The sequence below is a fragment of the Tetrao urogallus genome (assembly GCF_951394365.1).
Source record: "Tetrao urogallus genome assembly, chromosome: 18".
Taxonomy (NCBI): domain Eukaryota; kingdom Metazoa; phylum Chordata; class Aves; order Galliformes; family Phasianidae; genus Tetrao; species Tetrao urogallus.
Genome location: NC_136831.1, coordinates 10,083,902 through 10,089,901, shown reverse-complemented (window position 1 = coordinate 10,089,901; position 6,000 = coordinate 10,083,902).

The window sequence follows — 6,000 nt, the reverse complement described above, 5'->3', positions numbered from 1 at the left end:
GAAAGAGAGCAAGTGGCAAAAGGGGGAGGGAAGGAAAATTAGGATTAGGTGCATAATATTAGAACTAGCAACAACTGCATCCTAAAAAAGAGAGCAATGAAGTGATATCTTCCTTTGCTGACACTCATCTTAGACAGATGCACAAATCCCACTTCTGGGCAGGTTTCAGTGCTGTAAGTGGAAATATACTGATACTGGAATTTGTATAATCCTGTTCTCCTTAAATGTTAGACTTTTCAAGGTTAGAACACTGTAAGATCTTCTGAGTGCCATGGTCACAGCAGCGCAGTTACCTATTTAGCAGAATATTTTCTAAACTAACTTCCTATGTTGCAAAAAAGTTCCTTTTGCATCTTCAGGAAATTTGCCAACAGACTCATTTTATTCATGGTGATCAACATAAACATTTCCTTAACTGCTCTCTGTATCCACCTGACAGACACAGGGAAGCATACACGTTTCTGCTCCCTCTGGACTGCAAATTAGCTGCACAAAGCAGACCAGCTCCGTCAGAAGACAGTGATGGTGATGTGCCACCAGACAGCCAGCAGCCAGGGTGCCCCCATGTGAGCAGCTGCTGATGAGCAGCTGGGGGGGTCTGGCAATGCTTACATTCTCCATTCTGTGGTAATTACCTGCTCACCTCACTTTAAGTCTTCTAAGGACAGATGTTTCTCTTTGAGTGTCTTGTCACAAAGTACTTGAGAAGGTCTGAGTTTATGCCAAAGGAGAAGCGAATACTGAGCCCAAAGGAAGAGAGAAAGTTGTTTAACATCTCAAACAGGACCATGGCCTGAGAAAATGTATCCCAAATCTGCCACAAAACCACAAAATGGCCTGGGTTGATAAGGACCTCAAGGATCATCTAATTTCAACCCTCTTGCCATTGGCAGGGTCACCAACCAACACATCAGGCTGCCCAGAGCATCTCAAGGTGCAGTGCCAAATTCACTCAATTACCGCTTTGTCGAACATTACAGGTGTATGTTCCCTTCCTTCCAAGTTAGTCCCTCAGATTCCTCAAAGTGCCCTGCTGCTGCAGTTGACCAATGCCTTCCCAGCTGTAGGGTCTCAAAGCAGAGCCATCCCCTGACCCTGCACTGCTCTCTGCTTCGTGTATTTGCTAAGCCTGCAGCTTGCCCCTTAGTGCTTCAGTTCCAAACCCTCCATGTACACTGAACTGTATTTCTCCAAGCAGCACTGTGCGGACCTCAGGGAGCTGCTGGCATGTGGAGATGGTGGTGCTCACTCTGCTGGAGCTGTAAGAGCAGTGCTCTGAAGCCTTAACAGCAAAACTTGTGTCCTGTGTGATTTCCTTCTCTCCTGGGGCTCCTTACTGTGAACTACTGAACGTGGCTTTACTGATAGAGTGTCTGAAGGGAAATGTTTTCAACCATTTGTTCTGCTAGAACTGAACTGCTACTGCTGTGCTCAGGAGGTCTCCTGCAGTCCACACAGTCCACACAGGACAGCAGTTCTATATAAGCCCATCAGCTGCATCTATTTTAAACTTTCTCTCAGAGGTCCTTGTTTATGGCCACTATGAACTGATGTTTTTCTCAAGACCTTTGCACAAGCCCTGGTCAGATGACAGGCATCCTGACTCCACAAATAGAGTGAGAATGCAAAATGACCCTCGTTCTCCATAAAGCAGTGAGCAATACATCTTCCATTTCCCTCACATCAGTGTCCCACTTTGGTCCTGATCATACAGCAGGCTTTATAGCAGTGTCTGTCTTTTTTTTTTTCCCAGCCTCTGCTCCTCCTGCACACATCCTCCTTGGCTCAGATCACTGATTTGGTCCTTTCCCCATTACATACCTAAACTCTCCTTCCTGGTATCCCTCAAAGCTGCTCAGCCTCTGCTCCATTCTCCTCCTCCGCTGTGTTTGTTGTTTTCCTTCTCATCCTATTCTTCAACTGCCAAAAAACCCACATGCAAAGGAGGTAGCCACAAGCTGGGCTTCCTCTTCACTCCACATGGCCTAGGCAAGCCAAAAGATCAGACACCCATGGGTTAGATGGTCATATGCAGATAATCATTTTAGTGCTTACCAATAATTTATCTTCCTGTTTCCTCTGACCATTCTTCCCTCAACCTGATGCTCACTTGTCATTTCTCCCACTCCCACATCCTCCACCATCTTCTCACTCTGCCCTCTTCCTCCACACACTCACGTCTTGCTCTCCCTGTCCTCGTCTCCTCCCTGCTCTCCCCAGCACAATTTCAAACTCCCATCAGCACTTCAGCACTGTGGTTACTCATACTTTGTCTCTCTTGTTTTCCAGTTTATTAATTTTTTCAACAAGAGCCGCATTATGGTGCATTTCGTGGCTCATATCACATGTCAAGCGCTGGGGCCCCAATTCAGTGTTGGATGTCAGCATGGCCTGCTCTTGCTCCACCCGGCTGAGAGAGGCATGGCTCTCAGCAGTGCTGCCAGCCCTGAAGAAAGCTTGGAGCAAGTGCTGCTGCCTTCCTCATGATGGGAAGGGATTCATGGATTTGGGTTCTCATTCTGAGCAGCAAGAAGTGAGCTTTCACATCTACAGACTTTGCTTCTCATTGTCGATGTCAAGAGAAGTGATGCCCACACGCACCCCAAGCTGAACACCAACAGCAGCTGTGCAGCAGCCGTGCTCCTGGTGGCACAGCACATCCCCAGCAGAGCAGGGCAAGCACCCAGGGGCCACGTTCACACACTGCCATTCCACTGGCTTCAGAGGGGCCCCTCCGGCCGGCTTCTGACTGTTCACATTTCAGCTGAGAAAGGAGCTGTGCCGGACGGAGCAAGACTTTCTGGGACAAGAATAGCATCTGCCATCTTAGGACACAGCACAGTTGTCCAGCTCCTGCATGGCAGCACGCCGCAGTGAGATATAGAAGGCAAGCTACCCGCTGAGGAATGTCTTCGAGTGCTATTCATGGAGGCGTATCATCTACAGCAGCAGGCCCGGCCCCACGCAGGAGCCTTGCGAGGGGGGTTATTTTGAGCTTTGGGCGCTGAGGATTGAAGGGAGACAAATGACAGCCATCCTCCTGGCACAGGCAAGTGCAGAGCTCTGTGCACAAGCCCCGCAGCCTGTCAGCGCTTCTGGGGATGACGCTTGTGAAGCTGCTGGGCGACGCGGTGGGACCTGAGAGCCCAGGAGATGGGAGCCAGGAGGGAGCTGAGAATTCGCTGGGGACGCGAGGGCAGGCCTCAGGCCCGCCTGTCCCAGACTCAGGCACTCCTCTGCCTGCTTTGTTTTGACCGCATCCCTGGGAGCGTCGGCAGGTAACTTTGTGCAGGTGCACACTGTGATCAGAGGAGACGCAGTTAGACTTACAACTTGATAGCTGCTTCATCTTCAGAGAGTTACCTTCCCTTTCATTTTGTGCTTTTGGTGCTCTCTCTTTTTTATGTTTTAATAAAAAATACTTTAAAAAAAAGTTTTATTGCTTATATATATTAAATAAATTGCGTAAATGGTTAAAGCAAACAGATATCAGGCTCTTTTACCTTTGAGATTAAATGACAGGAAGACTTGAGGAAGAACTGGTATGCAAAAGGAGAAGACGGCTGAGATGAACTTGCCAGAGGGATGAGAGTTCAGAATCATGTGGGAGGAGGGAAGGCAGAATGTTCTGGTTTCATCTGGGATGAAGTTAGTTTTCTTCCTGGTAGCTGGTAAGGTGCTGCTTTATGGATTTAGGATGAAAATAACATTGATAACTGAAGTTTTAGTTATTGAGGAACAGGAAAGAATGGAGTAGTGTGGGACAGTGGAAGGTTTGGGACAGATATGCATGAATATCTCCAAAGGGGAGACTCCAAAACATCTCTGAGTATCTGTGCCAGTGTTCAGCCTCCCGCGCAGCACAGCAGTGCTCTCTGATGGTCAGACAGAACTGTCTGGGTTTCCGTTTATGCCCAGTGCCTCTTGTTCAGTCACTGGCACCACCGGGCTCTGTTCTTTTGCACTCTCCCCTCAAGTATTTATAGACACTGATGAAATCTCCCCAGGATAAAGGGAACAGTTAGTAACGAAACAAGAGTAATGGTGTGGTGGTGAAACTTAAACACTGGAGACAGGGAATCTTGAGGAACAGGCAGCAAGCCATGCAGTGTGAACATGAAAAGCTGTAAACACATCAGTATCTGAAAAACAACCATGCTTTTGTCAGTAGGAGCACTTCTCCCACCCACTGGCTCCCAGATGCAAGCAACAAATGGGCAAATAGGATGCAAAACGCAGGAGAGCAGAGACAAACCCTGTGGAGCACAACTACTTCTGAAGCGCGAGGAGCTGTCATTCCTCACACCTTGGTATCCTCAGCAGCCTCCAGCAGTGAGCTGACAGATTATTTGATCCTCAGGTGCACCCTGTGAGAATATTTGAGTAAGAGATTGAAACACCACAGGGTATGTGGTGGGACTGTGACGGAGCTGCAGCTCAGCAATCGTGTGCAACCGTACGCTGTACAGCCTGATGCTGTGCCAGCTTCTTCATTATAGCACCAAGAATTAGCACTCTGACTAAATGGTAAATAATTCCTTTTATTCCTAGTTTCACTCATGCTCATTGCTCTCAGCTCATGTTGAGAAATTGGAGCGTGTGCCTCCAGCATTCTCAGACAGCATCCCCCAGATCTATCTGCATTTGAGGAGAGGCTGCTGGGCAGTGACACTGGCAGCCTCGGTGGTTTGTATTTGTTGTGTCTCTCACTGCCAATCAGCCCCTGCTCTTACTGCTTTTTGAGAGTGGCTGAAGCTAATAGAAGACACTTCATATTTTGAGGCCAATGTCTGTCACTGATACTGACCACAGTCACAAGCTGGTAAGTGTCCCTCTGCAATGCTTTTCAGCTTCGTACCTTCATGTAACTCTCTGAAGATGAAGCAGCTATCAAGTTGTAAGTCTAACTGCGTCTCCTCTGATCACAGTGTGCACCTGCACAGTTACCTGCCGACGCTCCCAGGAATCCTTCTTCTTGGCCAGCTCTCCATCGAGTGCTCAGCACTGGATGACACGCTTTGCGTTCAGTCTTCCCTGCACCCAATTGTCCACTGCTGAAAGGAAGCATGGAGCAAAGCTTTATACACCTGCTTTGTTGGAGATAAAGGTCAAAGGGACAGATCTACTTATGTGATTAGGACTGACTGACTTTCACACCCTGCAAAGGGAAGAAGAACTGCTGCAGAGAAGTGGTAGGGAAGCAGCAACCCAGTGTCATAGAAGGGGAGAACCAAAAAGCTTGCGAGCAAAGCCAAAGAGATGCATGCTCTTTCCCTCCTCCTCTCTTCCACTCCTGTACTCCACTTTTTTGTCCATTTTTCCACCCTCTGCTTCCCTCTTTATCACTCTTTACCTTATTTATTGCTGTTTAATACAGGACAGAACTTAATTCTGAAACCATGTATTTTGGGGAAAATGTTCCTTCCAGATCTGTTCTGAACAGAGTTGCCTCAAGCCACATGCTGGTCTGCAAACCAGGCAGTACGTCCTACCTAACTGCAACTGCACCCACCTTTTGCCGTGGTTCCTCTTATGATGTTCAACTTCATGCTTAGACCAGAAATGCAGATATTGTGCCATACCATTATAGCACAGCAATTTAAAAATAAAAGCCAATTTCAGGAGACAGGGAAAGCAGTCAAGAGCAGATTTTGCATCACCTAGAAACAAGGTAGGCATGCCTAATTCCACAGTACAATAACTGGGAGCCTGAGTAGAAAATCTGCAAGATGACACAGAACGAGGTGCTGAGGTAGTGCACTGCAGAAGGTGGCTTAAGGCAAGTGAGCCCCTAGCAGGTAAGAGCAGCATTTGGCAGGAGTCAGCATGAACTGATAGGCATTGTCAGAGATGGAGAAGATGTGTGGAGGGGCCTCCTGGCGCTTTTTGCCTCGGTAGGCCAACACCACCTCTGGGTTGTACACCGGCAGCCACTTGTAGGGGTTGACAGTGACACAGAAGAGGCCCGAGTAGGTCTGTAAGAAAAAAACAGAAGAGAAG